At 42.4% G+C, this 27,315-nt stretch overlaps 1 protein-coding gene across 9 annotated transcripts in view; it reads left to right on the top strand.

The window, feature by feature from the left end:
- Window positions 1–311: 311 nt before the first annotated feature.
- Dync1i1 (dynein cytoplasmic 1 intermediate chain 1) overlaps window positions 312–27,315 on the top strand; it is a 302,440-nt gene continuing 275,436 nt past the window's right edge. For 5 of the 9 annotated variants that reach the window (NM_001191023.1, NM_010063.4, NM_001191025.1 and 2 more), the window contains exon 1: window positions 351–648. The gene's annotated coding sequence lies outside the window, so the exon portion shown is untranslated. Of the gene's footprint in view, window positions 649–2,787; window positions 2,857–27,315 lie in introns of those variants that run through there. The other 4 variants (XM_030255138.1, XM_030255139.1, XM_017321380.1 and 1 more) reach the window with 2 other exon arrangements.

Raw genomic sequence — 27,315 nt, forward strand, 5'->3', positions numbered from 1 at the left:
AATATGTATTTATGTATATATGATTTATATTCACACACATATGTGTGTGTGTGTAGATAGATAGATAGATAGATAGATAGATAGATAGATAGATAGATAGAGATATAATGTATAGGTTTGTATGTTTAACTGTTTGTGTATTTGTTTGTATATGTCTGAGGAAGCCTATGTTCAACCGTACCTGTACAGAATGGATAGATCTAAGCTTGTCTGTTTCTTTTTTAAAGACTTAAAGTTTCTCTGTCTGGGAGTGAAAGTTGCCCATGGAGAAAATCATCAGGAGCTTGGCAGACTCACAGCTCTCCTTGGCAGTAACTAAGGTGTGCGCTGCCTTCAGCCTAGGACTGACTGTCCCCGGGTTCCCTCCTCCTTGCCAGGCTGGCCCGAGGCGGTGCTGCGCTGTGCGGAGGCCCTCCCGCGGGAGGCGCGGGTGTGGAGGGCGTGGGCCGTGGGCGGGGCGAGCCCCGCAGCCCTGGTGTTGGGAGCTGTCAGTGTCAGGCTCAGGAGAGAGGAAGTGATCGCTCCGGGAGGAGCGCTAGCCTAGCCGCGCAGCGTGAGACAGCACATCCTGCTGGCGCGGGCCCGCTGCTCTCCGTCCTCCCGCGCCTCCTCCACGACCTCCAGTGAGCCTCCGCGTACAGCATTCAGGTAACCCATGGGTGGGAGGTCATGTCTATATGCAGCCACCTCTGAGCCCCGAGCCCCCGGCTACATCCGCAGGACACCGGGGAGCAGCAGGGCAGCAGTGACTGCTGCAGCCACCGCTGGGCACACAGCCTGGGCCCCTTTCCCCGTGCTCCTGCATACTGAAGCGCCCCAAGCTGGAGCCCTCCAGAGGCAGCCCTGGCTGCAGCTCCCCAGGAGCGGAGAGGTACAGGCAGAGGAGGACGGGTCAAGGGTGTCATCACCTTGTAGCCCACCTTGTACACTGGGAGAGGCGCATGGCAAGGTTCCTCACCTTGTTTATTTCTCCTCGGGAGCAAAAGGCCAGAAGCTGTGCTGTCCACATCCCCGTGGGCTACCAGCTCATGGCCCCTAGAAAGGGAGACCTACAGAGTGAGGGAAAGGATGCTGTCTGATTACATTTCTGAGCTGTCTGCAAAGCTCTAGGATGCTGTTGCTACCCGCCAAGTCGGAGGGGGCCAATGCACTTCCAACCGAGCTTTAATTAAACACTCATGCAAGATGCCAGTTTCTTTCTCTGCTGGATTAAAAAAAAAAAAGTGTGGCTGGGGATGTGTTTTGGTAAACACCTCCGCGGTTTTCCTTCCCCCACTCCCATCCAGAATTGCTCTGGCCACGTAAAGCTCTGAATCGTCACCAGAGCACTGATCCTGGCAGAGCTGGTAAGGAACTGAGTATGCGGGTGCCTCATGACTTCTACCTCGGTAAACCGGAGACTGAGAACCAGGAGAAAGTATCGCTTAGGAAACCGGAGGCTCAAGGAAAGGAGAAAAAAAAAAAAAAAAAAACCAAAAACCAATAAATATACCGGCTTTCCTGGACTGTAACCACACCTAAGGCAGGAACAAGTAGCCAGCCATTTTCTTGCTGGAGTTGTGTTTGGAATGAGCATTACAGACTTGATGCAGTTTGAAGTTGTGAAGGAATTGCTTCCAGACATTGCAGACTAGCAGGAAGCTTAGCTGACAGTGCAGCATGCCAGTGACAGTCCAAGATAGTCTTGGATAATAGCATGGATATAACTAACCTTCCCCAGAATAGTTTGTGCCATTGTGGAAGTTACGGGGATGGGGGGCATGCGTTGATCAGTGTTAGAGTATTGGCATCTTTGAAATGGGAACATCCAGTGCAAACTGGATCTTGCATCCCCTGCTGCCCCTCACCCCCCACCCTCCACCCCCCACCTCCGGGTCTTCTTGAGAATGTCTGTAATACTTCCTCCGTTGTTGTTGTTGTTTTTAGCAATGCCTAATTTGCTACTAAAGGTTCACTATAGGGAAACGTATTTAATTCTGTTCTAACCATGCTTCTTAGTGGAACAAAACCTGGCAGTCCTAGCACTAAGGCCGTGCTCTCTTCACTAGTACCAGCTCTTCAGGACTTCAGATCCAGGGAGCCAGTGGCTAGGAGATGCTCTTTTAAGAACCATCCATCACAATACTGGAGTGCCGAATGCACCCCTTTCCAGCCTGCCCAGGGTTGGGCACTATTTTCCTCCCAGAACATTTTGTGCGTGTCTGTCTTGTTTCAGGTTTCTGTCATCTGTGCACCTGCCCAGATCTCTGGGATGCTGAAGCCTTTTGCTCACTGGCTTCCTGAGACAGAGAGGGCTGCTTCGTGTCTACTGCCCAGTGCCTGTCTGACCCCTTTTTCTAGTGAATATATGCCACTGGTTGGTTGTCCATTAGATGCTTACTTGCATCTTTATGGAGAATCATTGTTGAGGTTATAGGCAGAGGAGAGAAGAAACTCGATACACAAATTGAATAGGGCAGAGTCACTAAACTAAAGAGTTTGTTGTGCTTCTTCTCTGGCAAGCTTTTTAGATGGTAGAAGTGACTCTCTGTTAGCATGCTGTCTGTTTAAGAGGAGGTACTGTGAAATTTCCCCTCGTACTTGTCTTTCCTAAAAATAATAGTCCTCTCGTCTACGTGTACTGAACTTTTCCCCTTGATTCCAGTGTTGATCAAGGCGTTCATAGGAAATTCACACACTCTGTGCATGTTCAAACAGCTATGTAGGCCAATGGTGCAGAATGAAGGTTGAGCTTTTAGTCACAGGCTGGTCACAACACAGGCGTTATCCTTTATCCTTACAGACTGGTTTTGTGTGTATGTGTGTGACTTAAACAAGCATCAAATGACGGGATCAAAGACATCCATGGAAAGCTAAGTATGATCTTCTCCTTCTGCTTTCTCCCCCTCACATTGTGTTCACTAACTATAGCCAAAGCTGACAGGAGCAGTGGCTACAATGTGCTGAACACTTTTTCCCGAATCCCATTTTAAATATCCTCTCACTAGAATTAAAATAATAATAATAATCTCACAGGAAAACTTATGACACACAGGCATTGCTAATAATCCCTTTAAAGAATTAGGTCATAGTGATGTCAAGTCACTCCCTAAAGTTTACTCAAGTTAACCAGCGGGGGTCTTTGATGTAGAAGGCCAGGCCTCTCCTTGTAACCACACTTCCAGACTATGAAGCAATTCTGATTGTTTTCATTTCAGACACTGGGTTGTAGATTCTGTTGTTGTTGTTGCTGCTGCTGCTGCTGTTGCTGTTGTTGTTATTGTTTTTGTCCTTAAATTGGTTTTACAAGGTAGACACCACTTAATCGTGAAGCAGAGTTAAAGCGATATAAATATATTATAGTTAATAATTGGTAGAAGTAGGAGTCTAACCAGGTCAGGCAGCTTATCCAGAACTCATCCATTTTGGTTACTATTCTGTGATAAGAATAACACAGAGTGGACTGTAACTATTCCAGCAGTAGATGCTCTTAAAGAGAGACACTATTGAAACAATGCATGCCAACTATTTAAAAGCCACCTCCACCCCCCCCCCCCCCAAAAAAAAACTTATATAAGGGGAAGAGAAAGGCCGAAATCCTGGAGTCAATCGGAGGCAAAATTGTCTCCTAGGAAGAGATTTCACAGGGTTCTGACTTTTGGAAAACCATCTTAGAACAGGACCTGCAGCCTGACAATGACACTGTAGGCCCACTGCTCAGTTACAAATAGCTCCTGCCACGAACTCCACACAAACCAGTTAGTACCTTAAAGAGGAACTTGGGAGGCCACTGGATCCCCTTGTTTGTTTTCTTCCCAGGTAGGTGATGCTGAGGAAAGCTACCTCTGTGCTTTCTGCTATTACTTATCTTTTTAATCTCTGTGTCTAGGATGTGTGGCTTAGCACACCTTGTTGGAATGGGCAGGGTCGACTTTCACCATAGAACCCCCCCTGACATCTTCTCCTAGATTACCCCTAAAGCTACAAGTGTAGCCATATTTTTTCCTCGCTCAAGTGGTAGCTGTGGATGACATCATAACTCAAAACTCCATTTATTTACCCTTTAGAATAAAACACTGAATACCATGCCCCAAGAGAAGATTTCAAAGTCGTGTAAATTGCTGCTCCCTTGACCACAAGTACTTTTTATTAAAAACATGTAGTATCTATATCGCCTAGAAAACGTGCAACCGTCTGTCTGTTTGGGTACTTTCCTGGAGCAATGGACAGATTGATATCTTGAGTATTCCTCGGGTTCCTCAGCCCCTCCCCCCATACATCCTGGGATAGCTTCCTTTGCTTTGCTGTATAAGAAGGCCTATTTGAGAATAGCTAGGTACATAGTCTCTCTGATTATTATTATTATTATTATTATTATTATCATTATTGCTGGAGTTGACTTTTTTATGTCCATAGACACTGAAGAGGAAGCACCAGGAATTTTTAGGGTAGGCATCGGATCTAGGAACATTGATGAATGTTTAATGCATATCTGTATAGGCATTTTAAGGGACATTTAAGATACTTTAAAAAAATATGAGATTAAGAACCCCTGGTTCTTAAGGAGCTGGGGCAGGAGTTGGCAGGGGCACAGAAGTTACTGCTGAAACGTGTTGAGTCAAAAGTATGGTGCCAGGGCTAGCCAAGAGAAAAGATGTTCTTATCTGCCATATATCCAGCATTTCACCTACAGCACAGGCATCAGGATGTCTACATGAGTTCAGTTTGCATGCAGGTGAAGCCTGCAGCAGTGGCCCTGGCTGGAACACTAGTCCACTCTCCTGGCACTTACCTGGAGCATAGTTTATTGACAGCACAGTTCATCAAATCACCCCAACATCCCGTAAGGTAGATGCTCTTATCTTCTTACACAAACAAGGAGATGCTTAGAAAATCCAGCCGCTTGTCCCAGGCCACATGAGGCTAGCTAAGGAAGTGCTAGATTTCAAATACAGATCAGCCTAACTCCAAAGTCCATTCATTCTCTTCCTGCCACATCTCATTGCCTCTCCGTCCATGTGGGTTGCCCAAAGTGCCCTTTAATGTAGCTTTTTGTTTATTAAGGTAGCACTCGGCATCCTTCCAGACCTTGCTCACACGCTGATAGGGAAAGGCTGGCCGTACTAGCAGAAAGAAGACAGAACTTACACATTTCTCATTGTGTTCATTGACTGAGGATGAGCCTCACTCATGTCTGTCTGCCCAGGGCAGCAGCAGCTCAAGGCTATTGCAAAGATGAATTTCCTCCCAGGCTTCTCCTTCTTCTAGGACTTTTCTGCTACAGTAACAATGCTGTGATATGGAACACCGGCTCTGTACTAAATCCTGGGAGGCCTTGAACTCCCCATGCGTCCTCGGGCTCTGCTGGCAGTTCACAGCAATCCTGAAGATATACTGCAGAAACGGAGAGATGGAGGGCAGGATGCTCTCACGTGTAAGATTCTGCTTCAGGCTTGGCATCTTTACATTCTGCTGTTTTCTGCAGTACTTCCATAGCATGCCCCATTGTTTCAGTTTATGATATAGAATAGCTAGTACTATCAGTATGACCCATGCATAAAGCATTTCTACTAGGGTTTATGAATTCTTTGCAATAAAAGAGGCGGGTCTGAGGTACTTTAATGTGTGACTATGTTCTTAGCCAACAACTGAGATGGCCACAGGTATCAGTGAACTTCATTATGATTCAGCACAACGATTCCTAAAGAATATTTTTTTTAAAGATTTATTATTTATTATATGTAAGTACACTGTAGCTGTCTTCAGACACACCAGAAGAGGGAGTCAGATCTCGTTACGGATGGTTGTGAGCCACCATGTGGTTGCTGGGATTTGAACTCTGAACCTTTGGAAGAGCAGTCGGGTGCTCTTACCTGCTGAGCCATCTCACCAGCCCTAAAGAATATTTTTATTTGTTCGTTTTGAGACAGGGTTTTTCTGTGTAGTCCTGGTTGTCCTGGAACTCTCTCTGTAGATCAGGCTGGCCTTGAACTCACAAGATCCACTGGCCTTTGCCTCCTGACTGCCACCACTACCCAGTCCAAAGAATTTTTTCTTTTTTTGAAATTCTGTCACCACTTCTTGGACATCACATTTTTTTTTTTGGCATCTAATGTTTTTCATAATGGATTTTAATAATTACCACAGAGGGAAGGGAGATAGCTCATTGGTTGAGAATGCTTGCAGTACAGTCATGAACATCTGAGTTCAACGTTCCCAGAACACACATAAAAAGCTAGATGTAGCTTCATGTTCTTATAACCCCAGCAGTCTAGGGGCTGGAGACAAGCAGATTCTTGGAAAGTGCTGGCTGCTAACCTAGTTACAAGTTCAGTGAGAGACCTTGTTTCAAGGGAATAGAGGAGAGATTAATAGAGCAGGGCAGCAGATGTCCTCCTCTGACTTCCGTGTGTGCTTGGGTGTGTACACCTGTGAACACACATGCCAGCCATCTGCCTGCACACCACACAGATACACCACACATGCTCACACAAGCAAAAGAAAGTGATTATATTGAATGTGGTTTTCAGAGTATGATAGGCTGACAATTAAAGATAAAATAATGACATCCTTCATTAATGTGATTGAAATGTAAATATATTAACTATGTTGAAGATCTCTTTAGCAAAAAGATATTTTTATAGCTTGGGTCAAAAATCACTAAAATTTGGACCTCTTTTCCTCATAACCTCCTTTCCTCCTTCCTTCTTCCCTGTTTTCCCTCTTCTTCCTTCGTCCTCCTCCTCCTCTCCCTCCCTCCTCCCCTCCTTCCCTCCTCCCCTCCCTCCTTTTCTTCCTTCCTTCTTTCTTGCATTTCTTATTTTCTCCAGTAGTATGGAAGAAATGCCTTTGTAAATGGAGCAGGGAATGGAGTCCCCACTGAGGCACATTCTCCAGCAGACCTGCTTTAGAGGAGCAGACACACAGAATCTGTAGGTCTAAGATTGGTGCCCTTAGCACCTCCCTTCTCTAGCTCCTTTTGTGAAGTCTCTGTGTAGTCAGGTGCTCCATGACTATAGTGCAGTTACTGGCTCCAGGCACCTTGTCCTTTGTCGTTATGTTAGAGGAGTGGAGGGCAGGAAGTCTGCAGAGAGTGGATGGACTATCTCCACCTTGCAGAGAGAGGTGGCTGTGTGGACAGCTCCTTGCGCTGTTTAAAGATTTTTCAGTAAAGTTTTAAAAAAAAGGGGGAGCCATTTTATGTGTTTTCAGATTGCTGGCTCTTAGCTAAGATCGTTTCTCTGTGATTCTGGAATCATTGGGCCATGTCTGGACAATATCACCTGCTACATTTGGGCAAAGGGATTGAAGCTAGCAGCAAGTGGGGAAAAGTACAGGAAGCTGGTAGGCACTTGAGACCCCAGAGCAAAGAGTTATCTGGCCTCAACTTTCAGTGAGGCCAAAGTTAAATCCTTCTTAAAATTCTGAATTTTCTCATTAAAAATTTCTACGCAATTTTAGCCCATCTCCTTGGCCTTTGACAAGGTAGCTGGATCATGGCATCTAAAAGGGAGCATATAGTCATAGGGAGAAAGTGTGAGATGTCCTGCCTATGTGGACACCAGTTTGTTCACTGTCTATGGGAATGACTGCCCAGCCCAGAGAATTAGTATAAGGATTATTGACAATGAATACACAAGACCCAGAGGATGCTACATAGCCCATCTATGGAGGATGTTTCCTTTTGTCAAACAACTGCACATTCTCTTACCCTTCTCTAGGCTGGGCATGACCTTGCCCTCTGAGAACCAAATGATAAGCTCTTCATGAAAAATGTTATTTGGGCTTACACTTACTTATACATCTGCCTGCTTCCTTTGCAGACTCCAGTTCTCTGGTACATCCTCCTGTTTCCCAGCAGAGTCTCTGACATATAGAAAGCCCACAGCAGGCTTTAGTTGATCTGAAAGAGAAATCAGAATAAATCCCACTTAATTTTCTTAAAAGATTGGATTCCTCCCTGCTTTAGGCCATTTTAATATTAAGAAAATTCACTGCCTAAAATGTAGCACCCATTATCAGTTTGGTTCCAGTGTACATTTGGACTTGCCAGTGCCTAGGGTTTTGGAAGCCTTGCCTTCCTCAGTCACAATCATATGGTGCATCTCTGCTGTGGCAAGGAGAGCCTTGGGATCTTTCTGCTAAGGAAACAGCAGGCAGGATGGTTTGGGCATATGTTTCCTCCGTGACTCCCTTAAGCTAATTCCTTTGAGACAAACAGAGATGGAGATGCAGTGAGACAGACACACAGAGACGCAGTGAACACATGTTAGCATGATGTAATGTACTAGGTGTGCACATGGGCTTGTGTGTGTGCATACGTGTGTGGAGGCTAAATGTTACTGGACATCTTCCTTAGTCTCTTCGTGCCTCGCTTTTTGGAGTCGGGGTATGTCATTGAATTTGGGTTTACCCAGTCAACTAGACTGGCTGGCCAGAGAGCTCCAGAGACCTTCCTGTCTACGTCTTCCCAGCACTGGGTTATAGACTTGGGCCACCATGATGGTCTTTTTAGGTAGTTGCCAGGGGGTCTGAAGTCAAGTTCTTCATACTTATGCAGCCAGGGCTTTACCATGCAGTTCCTCTTAGACTAGTTTGTCTGATTTGGCTTTCTAGCAGACGCCTTTAACTGAGCAATTCAGTGCTTTGATTCATGGCTAATGTGATGAAGGAAAGTTATGACTCATTATTGGGTTTACATTTCATTACAATGTCCCATGTGAGGCCATAATAATGATGATATTTGAAATGGTGCCAGCGGATAAATGACAACAGAACATTTCATCTCCTTTGTCTACAAACAGTTTCCTTTGCAAAATGCAAGCTAGAGTGTCTGCTTAGCTTAGGTCTGAAATTGTGCCCACTTCTTTGTTGGAAAAGATGAGGATTTTACTAATTGAATAGGAGTATGGTTTCTCCTTTAGTTAAGGTTATGGTTAAGGTTCTATAGCTCAACCTGTGGAAATGTTTAACTATTTTGTCAAGCTGCTGAATGTTAAAAATGCAGAGGAGTTGAGAGCCTAGTTTCAGAAAGGAATTGTAGATGTCTGCAGTTGGTGGGATTTGGTCACTGAAAGGGAAACAGGCCCAGGGGAAATGTGTGTTTAGACAGTGTCCTCTTTTTAGATGGCCTGCCTCTCCTGTTACATGGTCCACCCTACTTGCATCAAAAAAGCAAGGGGTTGTGGGAAATGCTGTGTATTTTTGTGAAGGAAGAATAAGCAACCCTTTCTCTGCTTGCTTCCTTTATAAGTGTGACTTTGTTCCCTCTTGGAAAGGTATAGGTTACTCCCACTGGGAAAGAGGATCCTCCCTGTTTGAATGCCTCAGCCCAGAGGAAGGCAGGGATCTATTCACCCCAGTTAAAATGTCATGATAGATGTGCTAGTGTAAATGTAGACCTCCCAGGGACAGCACAAGAGGAGGATTTGGCCTAAAGTGTTTCCTTGCTCTTTCTTTCAAGCTGTTAAATATTTCTCAAATCCTGCTAAAAAGCCATCAGCACCTCAAACAAGAGTGAAATCCCACATCTCACATCATTCAATATAAAGGGAACTGTACTCAGTTCCCTTAAATTTTCTAAAATAAATATGCATAACTATCCATAAGGGCCAACAAATTAAAGATTTTTGTTGAAAGTGGGAGAAAAGCATTTACATGGGAGGAAGAAAAATACTCTTTTTCAGTGTGTCCTTTCTTTGCTACATTCTGTGAGGGCTGGGCCATGTACTGCAAAAATGTTAGCAAAACTTTCCTTTTAAGGCTGGGTGAGGATAGTGAGGACATCTGGTCAACCTCATGATTCCTTTCTGCTACACTGGGCAGTAAATGTGAGCAGCATATGTGGTGTTTTCGCAGCTGTTTGAAGAAAAACAAAAAACAAAAGCTGCTTTAGACCAGTGAGTATGTGTTTCATAAACTGAAATGTCAGTATAAACTGGCATGACAGCTCCATGGTATGGTTAAGGGGGAAGTTTCTGTTGTAGATGTGGGAGCGAGAACAGCCAGAGACTTCTGAAGAGTCCAAAGCAAAGAGAGAAAGAAATAGACTGAACATGGCCACCAAAGTGGATATGGACAGGGGTACCTGTGAGAGAGGGAGAATATCAGAAGATAAAGAACAGAAAAATCATAATGCAAAAAACCCAGGATCAGAACCTAGAGGGAGAGAGAGAACAAACACATTGAGAATAATGGGGTCACATGGAAGATGAGCAGTTGCAGAGAGAGAAGGCTGTGAGCTGGAGAGGGATTGGGGTAGAGGAAGAGGTGAGACAGGCAGGATGCTAGCTAGCATGGACTTTGAAATATGTGACAGATACTTGTGATACTGAGAAAGTCTGGAGGCCAGCAAGGGTTTTGATATACTAATAGATGCCACAGGTAGCCATATGTCCCTTGTGCCATACATGAGGGAAATGCCTCCTTTGGAGATGGGAACCGGTTTCACAAGTTTCTGAGAAAGGCTGGCTTTTATCTAACCACCAGAAATCCTCTTACAGCCCAGGTTGAGCTCATTTTTGTGTATTTGGACTACCTTTTAGAGTTTGGGGAATTGGAACTTCCTTTGGACCTGGTAATATGGATATGGTGCTTTCTTATATTTACACCCTCTTCATAGAACATTATATAGCCAGGGGCAGGGAAGACGTATCCTTGGCCATTTCCAAAACTTGCTCATGGAAATGAGACTAAGCAGAATCTTACCTTCCTGGGATGGAGCAGGGCCATAGGGTACACTGATCAGGTCAGACTGTAAGATAATATAGTAGGAAACAATTCCCTTTCCCCAACAAAGCAACAACGAAAGACTTTCCTTGCACATGCTTCATGTGTACTGTGTGGGTCAGCAAGGGTCTTTCACATGATATGCACTATAAACCCTAAATGTTGAGGCTCCATCTTGAACTGCCTGCCTTCACTGCCACAACATTACATACGAATAGGCACCGCCTTTGTGGGATGGCCCATGGCAAGCTTTTCTGGCTTGTATTTCATTGGCAAAAGCCAATCACACAGCCTCACCTTATGGCATCTTGAATGAAGTGGCAATGAGTGGAACCTTTTGTGATTGACAACAACAAAAAAGACACTGGAAGGGAAGAGGGTTTGCATGGGAACTGCCTATGCTGATGATAACCACTGATGATAACTTCTTCCTCGACACCTGCTCTAATCCCACTCCAGTAGCACCTGAAAAATGCCTGGTTTTGTTTTAGAATGCATAGAAATTGTTAGAAGCATCATGATGGAAATAGGTTCTCAGAAGAATGAGCTCACATATCTGTATTTTTTTGTTGATAGTTAATAATATCTATGTAATATTAGCTTTCTTTCTTTCTTTAGCAGTTTTTCAATTTTGGTCAAGAATATTCACGTAGGACTTAGACTGTCTCAGCTGAGATTAATACTTGATCCTCTGAACATTCTCCCCTTTTGAATTTGCCAGTCAAACAGACTTCAGTTTTATTGTAGCAAAACCATTTCTACTGATATTCTAATCTTCATTCTCCTCTTTTGTTCTTAGATTTGCTGTGAGAGAGAAAGAAAACATAAAGTATTTATGATTCAGTGGGAATGGATTTGCATGACTAGGAACTCAGATTCAAATCCACTCCGACTGCTTACTATTCATTCAACCTTAACAAGTAATTCTGTCTTCCTGTACCTTGTTTTCCCCATTTATAAGATGGAATTAATGTCAAGAGTATACATTTTCTAGTGCCATGACAAGACTTAAATAAATAAATCTCAGTTACGTTTCCATTCCTTAAGTGGTTATTTTTTCACTTTGCTTTTTTTAGTATGTTCATCACAAGCACTGACTTCCAGGGGTGAAGGAATTAACACATTGGACATTTGGGCCTCAACTAACATGGGCTTAGTAAGTCTTGACACTAGACTTTTTGGGTGGAGGGGCTCATGTATCCCTAGCTGGCCTCCAATTTGAAATGTAGGTGAGAATGACCATGAACTTCTGAACCTCCTGCCTCTACCTCTTACGTTCATCACCACACCCAATGTGATACATGGTGGACATGTTAGACAATCACCAACTGAGCTACATCCCTAGTCTGAATCTTAGTTCTTCTGTTGCATGATCGCGTTGTAGAGTCTATGTTCTATCTGTACCCAAGAAGAACCTGGCTCAAGGTTGATACGCTAGAATGATGAGGCATTCAGTCAACACTCTTTGGGTTTGTAAGGTGTTCATAATTCAGCGATCACAAGAGTGTCAATATGACATCCATTCCACCCTAGTTACTCAGGTCTGTTGAGATTGTATTAAATTAAAATAAAACAAGGTACAAACTCACTGTTAAATCACGGAGACATTCTGCTTTTGTGTGTTCCAGAGAGTTGGAAAGTCCATGTGCTTATAGTGTGAACTTCTAAAATAATCAGCAGCACAGGCAACAGTTGACAACAGTTGAGAGTCTGCTGTGGGCCAGAGGGCAGGTCTGCGTGTGACATAGTAGTCTGTAGGTCTCTGTCTATCTTCCTCTTCCCCTGCATCACCGCATGGTGGTAGGCAGGGCTCTGTGTGTCAATGGTCTTCCTGTGCTGTGGAATGGAGGACAGATCTGTGGGCATATTTCCACACCCACACCATGTGGCAGGGCTGAACGCAGGTCTCTGTCCATCTTCCACTTCCCATGTGGTGCTGCCTGGATTTGATTTTTATGTGTATTAGGCATAAAACAGCTTGGCCAGCAAGCCAGGCATCAAGATAGGATAAACAAAGGATTGTCACCTGTTCTGCCCCTGACGGATAGGTGAGCAACACTACCAAGAAGGTGTGTCTCTTTGCCCATTGCTGGAGGAGAGGTTATTTTCTTGTTTTGCTTTTCTGATTTGTTTTTGACACAACATTTCATGTTGCTCCAGTTGCCTTTAGATTTCTGATCCTCTTGCTACCTCCTGGGGGCAGGATTATAGGTGTATGCCATTGCCACCAACTTCAGACCAATTCTTTAATGCAAAATGGGAGGAGTTTGAAGGGAACGACACTCAGTTTGTGGGCTACACACTAGCAAATGGCTACATCTAAGGAGTTTATCTTGGCAAACAGGTGTGAGGATGCTTATTAATTGTAACCCAGAATCCACAGCACGGAGATCCCTTGTCTTAACTTATTTAAGAGGTGGACTGGGCTGCATCTGGAGAGGGAGTTTCTAATTCTCGGGCGTTTCAGGTGAGGACTTACGGATGAGAGGTCAGACCACTCTGTAGTAACCGCTACATGACTTTTCTTCAAATTTAAAAATCTATAATTCTATATCCTAGTTACCCTGCTCTGGTAAGGTCCTGCTGTGAACTTGGAGCCAACCCAAACATGAGGTCACATTGGAGCACTAAATGCAGTGGTCTGTGTTGACTTCCTTTCCCTTCTAATTGTTTAGTTTGCGGTATTTGTCCATTCATTCTTTCTTTCATCTGTTTCTTTGATAAGCGTTCACTAAATTCCTATTAGTCATGAGAGTGGCATCAAAGTATCAGGTGTAGCTGAGAAAAGCTCATAATGACAGCTTGTAGCAGCAATTAATCCAAACAGAAACAGAGATGTGGTGACACATGCCTATAACCCAGTACTCAGGAGGTTAAGGACCCCTCCTTAAGCTACACTGAAAATTAAAGGGGCTGGAGAAGTGACTTAGTGGATAAGAACACTTGCTGCTCTTTCAAAGAACCCAAGTTCAATTCCCAGCACCCATATTGGGTGGCTCATGACTGCTTATAACTCCAGTCCCAAGAAATCTGATACCTCTAGTCTCCATGGGCACTAAAAATCAAATGCTCATACCTCATACATACACATGTGTAGTTTTTAAAGTAACACAAACAAATCTTAAAAAAAAAAAAAAAGCCAGGCAGTGGTGGCACACACCTTAAATCCCTGTACAGGAAGACAGAAGTAGGCAGATTTCTGAGTTTGAGGCCAGCCTAGTCTTCAGGCTGTTCTCCAGGACAGCCAAGGCTACACAGAAAATTAAAACAAAACAAAACAAAACAAATAACACAAAACACAAAACAAAGATGCAGACACCAAACAACGATATTGTCTCTAAGGCATAAGCCTATATTCCCCACCCCCAACTATATTGTTTCTAGTTCAAGAAACACAAAACCATCAGAAGAGTTGGGAGATAGAATTCACACTCCGAATGCTTATATTATGCAAAGAATGTATATTAGACACGCCAGGGTATCCAGTTTGAAGCTTAATTTCTCACATTTTCCTGCTATAAAGCAAAGGTGTGATATGTAAAAAGTGTTAATTTGAGTTGTTGGCATTGGTTAACACACTGAATTCAATAGCATTGACTTAATGTGTAAATGCTCGAATTTTTTAAGGTTATTAAATTTGATTTTTTAAAAAATACATGTATTTCTTCTGTGTTGCAATAGGACCAGAAAGCAAAAATAATTGCCCTGGGTCACTTATAGCCTGAGAGGATAACTTATTGCTCATTGACTCTCTAGCCCCCCAGAGCATTCAACCATATGCTGCAGTCTCATTGAGCTATGCTTTCCCAAAGACACGGCCCCACTTCTGTGACTGGCTCCTACTGTTCTCCATCCAGTTTCCCGGGTCCCACACTAAGCACAAGTCAGTGTCTGGCTGCTGCCGCTCTCCCTTCACAGGGCCCACTTCGTGTTCCAGCTACAGCATGCTGTCTGCAGTGTGCCGTGCCATCTCCTGCATTTACCACATTTCCCCATGCTGGTTGCCAGAGTTTTCCAACCCAACCGTATTATAATTTTTTGAGACAGGCTCTATTTTGATCGTCTGTGTAAAGTCCCACAGTATACTCAGAACAACACTTTTCTTTGATAGATCCTTAGTAAGTTGTCATTCTGTTAATTAACATAAAGACATAAATTAACATAACATAGCATGAAGACAGATTTAGCAATATGGATGTAACCAAGTGAGCTATTAAGTCTTTGCCAAAAGAAAAGTTGATTTAATGGTATTTCAGAGTTGGTTAAATTTTTTATTTTAAACCACATGTTTCTCTATTATATGTAAAATCTAGACAATAATATGTGCATGTATATCATATATATATATGTATATATACTTTGCACATGTGGTTATAGGATGATATGAGAAAAGAGAAGACAAACTAACTATAAAGTGATGTGGAGAACCGAATGTAGGTGATGGACACAAGCTATCAAAGGATAAATAAAGACGATTGCCTTCCAAGCTCTGATTCTCTATGGAACTTTTTGTTTTGGCAGTAAATACGTACATAAAATTTACTTAATTCTGAAGGTATAAAATGTAATGGGAAATTTCCTCAGCTTGTATTTGGAATGCATAGAACTACATAGAAGTTCCTCAAGACTTTGAGTCTAGTTTATTTTTGTGTGTGATGTCTCTATTTTCAAGGATGTTTCCTTTATAATAAAGTTTATAAATTTAACTCAAAAATTTAACTTACAATAATTGCTTTATAAAGTAATGTGACTCTTCTCACCTTGCTTGCGGTACTTATGTCAAACACTCAAGGAGTTCTCTCTTCTCTTACATCAGGCATGGCACTCCACCTTTCTCTTGGCCAAGCCCTACCCTTGTGTAAAGAGACACTCGTACAGCAGAGGCTGAATCTGAGGGGAGAACTATGTTCTGATTGCCCAGGTGGAATTGAAGTTAATAACTGTGTGTATACCTATGTGGGTGCATACTCATTTATGACTAGGAAATGGTTCTTGAACAACCACACTCTTACATGTGATGATGTGTCATATTGAAACTATGGATATGGATGTGATCTGAGCTAGCAATTAATAGACACACAGGCATTACTAAGGTATGGATTTCAGCCGTGAAATTCTAGATTATTCTTATATAGCCCAAGTCCTTTAGCACCATGGCAATGAATAAGCACACAACCAATGTAAGTCTACATTATACATTATGTCACAAGCATAATATGCCAACTTTCAACTTGCTGGAAGAAACCCAGCCTCCTGTGTGTTCGGTTTTGAGAAACGACAGTAAGGGACCATGCACGACTTACAAATTCTTCCAGAGTTCCTTAATATCATTACCTGTTACTCAAACTGGAGATGACATTACATCTATTCTGATATTTTGCAACACTGTGATTGGTTGGGAAGCATCTAATTAAAACAAGGAGTGACCTGGAATAGGGCAGCCTGCTAGAGAAAAGGAGATGGAAGAGCTCTTTTCAATTGCTACATTGCATATGTTGTCACTCCTTGACATGATACAACTCCTCCACCACTTTACAATTTTTTCTTCCAAAACTTGTTCTCTTTCAAATTGAATATATACAAGCCTATGCTCACTCAGAGAGCAGATGGTTGAAAATGGCTGCAGCTAAATTAAAGTTTTTGAATTAAAAAAAAATGCATGTAGTATCAGGCAGGATTACTCCTTTTTAAGAACCGGGTAAATCTGTCCTGAATGCTGTCTCATACCATGGAGTTAGCCATTCAAATACGGCACTGTGTGCCAGGTCTCAGGCTGCGGTATTTGTAGAAGCTTTTCAGATAGCCATTTGCTTTCTATAAAAGGTATAAAGATTGTGCTGATTGGACAAATGGCCACTACACAAAGCCTAGAGTGTCGCTCAGCGTTTGTGCTGACATACTCCGCAAGAGCCTCTTCTGCTCCTGCATGTCTGGCAGAGCAGTGTGGGGTTTCTCTAATTTTGTGGAGATACTGGGATAGTTACAAATGTAGGTTAAGCATCAGTTTTCAGGGACTTAGCTTGTGTTTTCTCCTTTCTGCTTGCTGGTCGACTTAAACAAGTAGAAGCAATTGATTGGGGAATTCTGCGGGAGGTTTTCAGTGCCCTATGAGTGGGGTATATGTTGCATGTGTACCCAGATAGTGAACACCAGAGAGTAGCTACTAAGATGACCTGGCTCAGTCTCCGTTGTCAGTGGTCATCATCCACTTCTGCCCACCCTGGTATCTTGTGTTAATGTCATGACTCAGGAGTAGCTCAGCAAGAAAACAATTGATTGAGAAAGAACAAAACTAGAGACGAATTTAGAATTTAAAGTGTATTAATTGTAAAAATAGCAATGATTTCTCCCTCTAACTTCCACAAACAATAATAAGTCATGTGGATGTGGTTGCCCGTTCAATACTAACACCATGAAACAGTATTTTCCTTTAGCATCTGCTGTAATGCTTCTAATTTATTCATAAGCAGAATGGCTGTCCACTAACATGATTTCAACACTCTGCAGTGAACTGGAACCCCTGTTTTAGAAGGATGGTGCAGTACAGTTTGTGATAAGAGCAAATTATTCACTGTTGTACATAGTGAAAGCCTTCTGTCTCTCTCCTACCTGCAGAGAATGTCAGATCTTCTTGGAGCATAGCACAGCATATCTTTCGCTGTAGGGTGACCACTTACCTCAGTGTAGTATTGAAAGATCTCCCCCACTTTCAGGTTTCCTTGCATTTCCGTGCAAACTGGAGTAGTGGCTAACTCAATCTCAGGGGTCTAACCTTGGATTTCATTCCTGTTTTCATATCTCCCACCATTTTTTGTACTTAATATTGCATCCATATCAAATTACTCATCCTTCAGATGTATCACCCTTCCTAACCCCGCCCCAACCCCTTTGTCCATACATCCTCCTCTACTTGGGAAGCACCACTCACCTAGGCGCTCTTGTGTCTTATTTCTTTTGTAATGTGTTTGATTCACCTACTCTGTGAAGCTCTGGCTCATTCTCTCTAGGGACAAGTAAGTCATTGATTTGCTCAGTTCTTGCTAGCTCTGTGTTGTAGTTTCCTTCCACCCATAGAGCAAAGTCTGGGAGGACAACTGCTGACATAAAGCAAGTGACTGCAACCAAGAAACAAAATAAAGGAAGGAGAACAACTCAATTAAATGCTAAGACCTCGAGAGCAGGTTGTGGGACAGAGAACATGTAGGCATACATAGTCCGTAAGAGTCTGCTCTGGGAAGAGTGTACCTTAATGTCAAAGTGGCTTGCTTTGGACAAATTCTCAACATGGTCTTGTTGCACCTCTGTTTCTCTATCTTATGTTGTGTAGGGTTTGGTGATCCCTGCCATTTCATAGACTTGCCAACATTCTATACCAGGAGAGAGGACCAAGATAGACAGGTCTACCAGCTGATGCTGTCAGAATCTAATTCACTTCACAGAAAAACATGGCCTGTGTATAAGAACATCAGGCTGGTGACAGTCACAGCGAAAGCTAGTCAGATATAAAGATTTGCTTATTAAGTTACATTAAGAACGGATTCTCCTGGTTACTTGAAAGCCACTTAGTTTTAGAAACATTCATTTATTATCTTAGCAACTCAGAGAAAGCATCTCTAAGTACAACAAAGAACACTGTGCTGAAGCACAGATTATTTTTAAAGTTTTAAAAGGAAAGAGCAGCCTTCAGCTTGATGATTTAGTCTAAAGCATTTGGGGAAATAAATCCTAGACTGCTGAATTTATTACTTGTGATTAAACAATAGAGACAGTTAATTATGAATTCAATGGGTTTTGTTAACTAGCCCATTTAGAGTCAGAAAATAGAGATTAAAAATATAAAGCAGGCAGAAAAATTTGTATCAATGGACTTATAGTGGTAGTAATGTAATAAAAGATAGTTTAATATGCGATGTGATATTAGAGTGGGTGTTTAGTGTACATTTGTGCCAGTGGGTGTGGAAAGAGTTCCCTTTACCATGGAAATAAAGTGGCTTTGGTTTTGCTTTGTTTTGTATTCTTTCATTTTGTCTTTTATATAACCAGGGAATGTCTTTGAATTTGTTCTTTACAAAGCGCAGCATGCTTGAGAAAATGGTGGCTGGAAGACTCCTGGCATTTTGGTGAAAGCACAGAAAACTTTCCATTTCTATGTAGTGGTTGTTAAGCAGCAGCTCAAGAGACAGTTACTGCTTACGGAGCTGACTGCCTGGGGCAAGAGCTACATTGCTCACTTAGCTGTGACCCTTAAATGGGGAGCTGTCACTGAGGGGGGAATGTCACACCAAGAGAATGTGAGTATCATGGTGGTACACACACCCCTTTCATCCTGCACAGGATGCTAAGGACACCTATGAGGATTGCTTTGCCCATGTTTATGACATGGTCAGGATACAATCCCACAGACCGTAGCACTGAACTGGTGAAATTTGAGAAACAGCGTACATGGGAAGGTGCTTTTCTCCAAAGTGGTGCTCTCACATGCGACATGCCCCTGCCTATACACAGGAGAAAGGTGGTACCCTCACATGCGACATGCTCCTGCCTATACACAGGAGCAAGGTGGTACCCTCACATGCCACATGCCCTTTCCTATACACAGGAGAAAGGTGGTACCCTCATATGAGACATGCCCCTGCCTCTACACAGAAGAAAAGTGGTGCCCTCACATGAGACATGCCCCTGCCTGTACACAGAAGAAAGGTACATCCTTATTTCTCACGAAGGATACAGAGCAGAACCTGAGCAATGAGTCTAATTAATTACTCTTTGGTTATACCATTAAAAAATACGTTTGTTTATTTGTTTGCTTGTTTATATGTGTGAGTGGGTGTGCATGCCACTGTGTTTGGGTGGGGTGGGGAGCAGAGCCAGGCAATCCCTTCCAACGTGTGGTTCTGGAACTCAGGTTGTCAAGCATGGCAGCAAGCTCACTTACCAACTGACTCATTCCACCACTCCTGACTGGAGTCTTCATCAAATCTCTACTAAAAACACAAGTTTAACTATTTGTTTATGCCTTCAGCCTTATTGAAGGGCAGAAGTCCCCTGTGCCATGTAAAACTTATATAAATAGAACTATAATTTTGCATTGTTAATTTGTTGTTTGTTAGAGGGTCCTCAGAGAGTGAACTGAAAATAGATAGAAGGAAAAGATAATTTTCCTCTCCCAAATTTGTTGGCTTACAAAAGCCTTCCTGAAGGTCTTCCTGAGTTGACATGTAAAAAGGTGAACGGGGATTATCAGAGAATGAGTAATAAGCAAACTGTTTTTGAAATTTACCAAGTTATAAAGGCATGGAATGGTTTGGTATGTGATGTCAAAACAAAAACTAGGAAGTAGAAGTCTATGGATGAAGAGATGGAGGAAGGAGAGCATACTGTAGATGTGTTATAATGAGTATTCATCAGATTTGGGTGACCAAAAGATCATGCATTCATTGTGGAGGCTTTACAATGAGGAACAAGGTTAACGAAGAAGGAAATACAAGGTTAAGGTTAAGAGAGTATAGGGACCACCAGATGAGCAATGATGGAGATTATCAATGGGTGATATGAATGGATCTGAATAAGGGGTGGCAAGATTGTAAAGTTTACATAGTTAAATGTGGCATGTCTGAAACATGTCTGTGGGCTACGGCAAGTGCGAGGGTTTGGAGGCTGATCAAGGAATGTAGAAAAATATGATATGACAACATTGTGTAGGAAGATTTATTAAATACTTGGGTAGGATTGCTTGAAAGGGGAAGTCCCTCACAATACACTTTACAACCATAACCACCTGGCCAGAAGCAGAAGAGCTCAAGCAAATTCCAAGTGATGGGAAAAGGAAGCCCACATGTGTTGTTGTAGTTGTCTAGAAACAAGGTTGGGGATCTGATGGTCAGAGAGCTCAGAAAAGCCTATGATATTCACTGTTGTCTTATTCATGGCTAGCAGATATCACAGGATGTTTTGTCATGCATGCAAAGAAAGCCATGGATATGTCAGAATTTGTGGTTTTTTCTGGCTAGTAGGCTTTCAGCTAGTAGTATCAGCCAGCATCACAAAAGAAAACCAAATAGAAGCCAATAAACAAGAACCACCTTGCTTACTTGGCACAGCACGTGTGTTTTGGATGCCTACTCTAGGCCCGGTGTGGTGATGAGGAGCTAACATGCCACTTTTAAATGAAGGTTTCATCATGGTTTATGGAGATGCTGCCTGCCCCTTCTCATATGTTTCTTGGGGGCGTTTAGGTTGGAAATTTCTTTCTATTCATATCTACAAACTTTAGCATCTCTAGAACTAGAGAGGTATGCTTTCTTTTTACCTAAAGTACCAGGCTTCTTGGTTTAGTCACCTGGCCTGATATTTAACCAAAGTAGGTGCTTCATCCTTTTCAGATGTTTTGATCCATGAATCCTCTGTAAGCCCTTTATCTCTCTTCCTGTTGTTTTCCTTTTGACATTCCCTACAGAACTCTCAGGCCTTCACTTGTGGTTCCATTTTCTCATTCCTTTTCTGCCTTAATTTTAATAGATACAATTCCACAATACTTCCCTATAGTTGTCCAACTGTTCTATCTCTGCTCTGCTTTTGTAGGCATTTAAAGATTGTACTTTAAATTCACATTTTCTAAGGACTCTTGATATCATCTGAGCATTTCCTGAGAGGAAATACTCTAAGACCTAAATGGCTGATTCTCTTAATTGAGGGACAATTCTTTTTCAAAGAGAATCATGCTGAATCTCTGTTAATGAATGCACTGTGGGGGTCAGAAATAAGACTGATATTTTTCAACTTTTTGGCAAAGATAACAATGGCTTTCGGCTCCTTTAAGATTGAAGAGCTCTCATCCCAACTCAGTTAACTGGATGAGGACAGATTCCCTATGGATTGATTTTGTTCTCTAGTATAATGGGCCTCTGGGATGAGTGCTTGAGTCTCTTCTGTCTAATGTACGCAATTTCCAATGCTCAAATTTCATCTTAAGCAGGCAATTTGGCTGCTCAGAATCAGGAAGCAAAGAAAGAAGGACTAGTGATAGTCCACAGACATGACAGTCATAAACACACCTCAGAAAACATCATGAACAAAAAAAAAAGACTTACTTTGAAAATATTGCCTCAGTTCCTCATTAAGAACTTACATGAATACAATTGAAAGATATATAGAAACAATATAGATATTCAAAATTCTGTGTCTAGGTAGAGATGAAATAGTTGTCTTTTGAAGAAAATGGATTCTTTCTAGGTAGATAAAACTTATGTAGTCCTGAAGACCATCCAATACTGGTTTTGATGATGTGCTTGCAGATTTCACAGGCAAAGGCTTTCATTGCAATTCACGTGTTCTGCCATGAGGAGGTGGTATAGAGTAATAGAAAGATTGAATTGAAAGTAGACCAAATAGTGCCCATTCCAAAAGCCTTTTAAGGTTTTTCTTTGGCTTAAAGTGTATGTGCATGTGCTGAGGGACGACAGGAAATGGGGCACAGAAAAGTCTTTGTTTAGGTATTTGGAGGGGATCCCAGGACCTGTTCAAGTAGGCAAGAGCTCTACCAAGGAGCTACATCCTCAGCCCGTGAAAAAGCTTTGTGGTTCGTATTCCTTACCTCTCGCCTTGGTAGCAAGTGAGGCATCTTTCACATGCAGTTCTAGGAAGTTTCTCTCAATGCCTCATCCTTCCCTCCTATTATTCTGCACTCTGCGTGTCCACGCTCATACGTTTTCCTGGTGCTTCTAAACTGTCTTCTGTTGCAGAATTCCTGTACCCAATCTTCTTTCTGCGCTTCATGATTTCCTAGTGTGTCTTTCGCTTACTTGTTTCCTTAAAACAAAAAGCTCAAACTTGTTCTTTTGGGTTATATCTTACATAGTGACATTTTTATTAATCGAATGTCTCTGCAAGCTTTAGAATCAACTCCATATTACTAGAAGCAGGTTGAGTAGGAGTATAGTTTGGAGATCTTTTCAGGCTCCAACATATATTTAATGTCTTTCATATCAAAACTATTTTCATAATAACACTAAGAGAAATAACACTGATAATTTTCATTGTAATGATCTTTGCAGGGAGAATAAAAGAAACGTTGAGTTTAATTGCTGGTGCCTGAGTATGGCTCAAGGCAGGGGTACCACACCACTAGTGATGGCAGCAAACTCCATTGCAATATAATCACTGCTTGAAAAGAAACCCAAGTGTGCTTAAGACTATTCTTCATGAGTACAACTATGAACATTCCTGAACATTCCTTCTTTGGAGTAAATACCATTGTGTGGCAAAGAAAATACAGAAGTTGCCGATCAACATTTAGTGGTTGTCATAAGAAAAATCCTTGTTGTGATAGTTTGAATAGTTTGTGAGCTCAAAATATTGCCTTTTCCCTGCATAAATACTAGTGTTTTATTTGAAATAACAACTGACAGACTATGAATTGGGGGATTCTAAAGTTCAAAAAGCCAAAATGATTTAGAAATATTGGAAACATTTGTGTGCTCAGAACATAGCACAAGGAACAGTAGTTAGAGAAAATGAGGCCCTTGTGGAAAAGTTCTCATACAACTAAATATGAATTTTCTTCTCACTTGGCTACCTCAGGGAAGGGCCACGGCATCTATCCTATCAGGGATGGGGGTGGTGCTCAATGATAAATGTCTTGCCTGGCAAAGGAATGCAGACATATGTCATGTGCAAGGCACTGCTTTGGGGAGATATTTTTCTAAGTCCATTCCTGAGCTTGTCTCTAGGAGAGTGCGGCCGTCTATAATGTTTTCCTAATGATAAAATTTGAGCTATTAAATTCATTTGAGGGGAGCTTTGATTTGCCACAACCATGAACTTGAAAGTTCTACAACACCTGGAAAGGACATTGGTAATGACAGTCTTCAGTTTGGATTCTTGGACACTCCATAGTGAAGTATGTCAACAGTTGGGAGAGCTGGCAAAATTCATATTCTCCATTTATTGAATTTTCCCAAAATAACAATTATATGACATTGGAAAATCACACATTGCCAAAGATGCATTCAAAGGGCAAGTCTGTGGACTTGAGCATAACAGAAAGAAGTTCAGTGCACACGATGTCTGTCGGTCGGTGTGCTCTCTATGCACATTGCAGCTCCCTTCAAGGAACTGTGCTAGGTGTTGACCTTTAGCATAGAATCAAGGAAAGCTCACAATTACCTGAAGAGGCTACTTGAGTTCTTTCTCAGACCGCATATCTATGGGATACGCTTCTTCATATACTTCAACTAAAATACCAGGTCACAGCAGAGTGCACAGAAGTAGCTAGGAGAGTCTACCTGACTTCTACTTAAGATATCTGAAAAATATAAAAACATTCCACTCTTTTTAATATTTTTGTCTTAGAAGACAACATTTTTAAAATAAAAATGTTACATTTATTGTTCTAAAATTATTAAGCATATTTCTATTTTATTAGCTTTAGTATTTAACATGGTTCATGTTAATAGATATGATCCAAATAAACAAAAGCTGTTAAGATACTTGATATTTTATAAGGCAATTTTCATAAGGAGGGTATTAAACAGGTGCATTAAACAAAATATTTGAGAGCTTTTCTTGTACAGTGTCACGAGGCCTGGATCATGAAATAAATGTCTTTAGTATTTTCAGTCTACTGGTTGGGTGTAGAAATCTAGAAAAAGAGCTAGAATGGTAGCTCAGTTGATAAAGAACTTTCCTTGGGGACCTGAGATCAATTTTCTGAATCTGCGCTGAGAAACGCCACAAGCACTCAAAGGCTAGGCATCGTAACGTGTGCTTGTAATCCCAGAGCTCGAGTGGGACAGACAGACAGACAGATCTGGGGCTCCCTGGCTAACCAGCCTAGCATACTTGATGAATTCCAGGCTGGTGGATAGACCCAGTCTCTGAAAAGAGGTGGGTAGTACTTAAGGAATGGCCACAGAGCTCATCCTCTGGCCTCCATATACACTTCTGCATACACACACTCAGTTTTGGAAAGCATTCTGGGGATTTAGCTCCATGGAGTACTTGCTTCACATATGCAAGGCTATGAGATACTTGTTCAGTGCTACAACTACTCCCAAAATATTAAATACCCTTTGTAAACCTTCTATAGCCCACTCTTAACGGAATGATCTGTTTGCCTTCTATTGCTTTATTGTGAGATGTAGCTATGAAGATGAGTGGATGTTTGTGGTTGGTATCGCCTCTTGTTTTCCCATCTGAGTAGACTGAGCTGTGTACTTCACAGGAAGCCAGGCAGGTGCAGTAAGGCTGTCAGTGATCAGATTTCTTACACATGCCCTGTGGCAGATGGAAAGTCCAATACCTGATAGTGAAGAGCTGAGGAGAGCAACTGTTTTCAGGCAGGAAATGATAACTTAAGGCTCTGTGTTTTGTCAATGCATCTGGCCTCAGCTAAGCATGACTTAAACCTTATAGAATTCCAACCTTAAGCTTAAAAATACATTCTCGTATGCCAGCATTAGAAATGGAATCTCCAGCTGCTGCCAACCTAGACAGCCAAAGGAAATAGAGATTCTGTATTGTTCTGAAGCACAGCCTTGGGAGGGGCTGTTACTGGGCAGCTGTGTAAACTGAGCTAATCCTGTGGCTTCTCCTGCAGACTCTTGGTTCTAAGTGGGAATGAACCACAAGGACATGGGAATGTAAAGGTGTTGGGTCATATTCCTGCACGCTGAAGGTGTGCATTTCCCCGTGGGTATGGATGGGTATAAGAACGGGCCAGGTGATGGCAGGGGAGCTGGGGAGTCATGACCTTGACTGTGCTTTCCTTGGGCTTTATCTTTTTCTTTAACTTTCTCATTTCCTCTTTCTCTCTTCTCCCATTCTGTCTTCTGACGAAACTCACACTCCTTGGGGGCAAATGGGTGGTAACAGTAGGATGTCTGCCCGGGATTGTTACATGATTCCTGTGTTCACAGAGGAATTCATTAAGTCACTGTATTTAATGCATTTAACTTTTAAAATAGAGTTTTCCTGGTGTCACGCCTCTCACCAACTCTTCTGCTTCTCCTTCATTTGTAAACTCTGGTAGGTGGAGGTCTTTCTCTCCTGCTCTCCCCTCCCTAATGGGCTTAGACTTTCAAGAACATGGATTGATGTTCTTGGCTCTTGGGCTTCTGATATTAAATCAGTAGTGTTCTATGCCTGTAAGGTGTATACCTATTCTTCAGGCAGAGATTGTTGGAATCTCTGAATGATGCAGTAGAGTGGATCTGGGGCTGTGAGCTAGGATTCACATGAAAATCAATACTCCTAATAATTGATAAAAATAGAAATAAAAAGAAGCAGATGTCTTAGCTTGAGGGACTCTCGCTGTGATCAAACACCACAACCAAAGTACCTGGGAGTAGGCAGTCTGTTTGGCTTACACTTCCCAACAGGCAGGAACCTGGAGGCAGAAGCTGATGAAGTGGCCATGGAAGGGTGCTGCTTACTGGCTTGTTTCTCATGATTTGCTCACCCTGCTTTCTTACAGGACCCAGGACCACCAGCCCAGGGATGACACCACCCACCACGTGGGCTGGGCTCTCCCCCATCAATAACTAATTTTAAAATTTCCCTGGCAAGTTTGCCCACTGCCCAATCTTGTGGAGGCATTTTCTTAATTGAGGTTCTGTCCTCTCAAATGGCTTTAGCTTGTGTCAAGTTGACATAAACTGTCCAGGACAGGGGTGGAGGTGAAGGAGTGTTGGCAGAAGAGAAACAAACTCCTGTGAGTGTTTAATATCTGCCAGGCACTGTGATGAGATCTTTCCTTACGTTGGTGCATTAATTGAGGTCAAAAGCATGGCTGTTTGCCTTAACCATAAACAAACAGAAGCCAAAGTGACCAAACCTGGGTTTGTAACACCAATGAGTAGAACTGAGGTTTATATGTGTATATGTATGTGCCTATGTACATATATAATTACCATGATAGTTAACATGAGGCAGAAGCTCAAAAATGGACCAGGGAACAAAGACATCAGAGACAGTTGGAATCAGACTGATTGGTGACTGGTGTTTGGAATCCACACCATATAGAGTAGATAATTTGAACTTAAAACTATCTGTTTTGGAGTCAGTGTCACTAGGTAGAGGAAGAAACGGGAAAGGTGAGGTGAGCCTGTGCTCCATTACATTGAAACTGGAAGGTTTGGGGATGCGCGATGAGACGTGGGAGGCTGAGGAATTGTGGGAAGGGTGCGTTTGGCAATGGGCACCAGGGAAAGGAGCGCAGCAAGAGAGACCCTGGGGTGAAATGAGAAGAGAGAATGGAACTCTGCTATGGCGAGCAGAGCAGGCACGGGGGTGGCGTGCATCGACTGATCCGAGAATGGATGGAATTGAGTATAATTCAGCTGCACTTGGCCCGAAGCCCAGTAGAGGAAAGCCATGAATTGGATAATGAATGAGAGGATATGCTATGATTAGACAGGGAAAAGCCCGTCCTCCGAGATGTGTGTGATATGTCTTCCCGTCGGATTGCCATCCGAAAGTGGGAAAGACAAGCTTAGTGGGAAAGACAAGCTTTTCAAGTGGGTGAAGTGAGCATTAGTTAGCATGGGTGACTCCGAGTCCTGTTTTCTGGACTGAGTGTCAGAATCACCATGGGACTTTGTTTGTTTTTTG

Source organism: Mus musculus, chromosome 6 (assembly GCF_000001635.26).
Source record: "Mus musculus strain C57BL/6J chromosome 6, GRCm38.p6 C57BL/6J".
Classification (NCBI taxonomy): domain Eukaryota; kingdom Metazoa; phylum Chordata; class Mammalia; order Rodentia; family Muridae; genus Mus; species Mus musculus.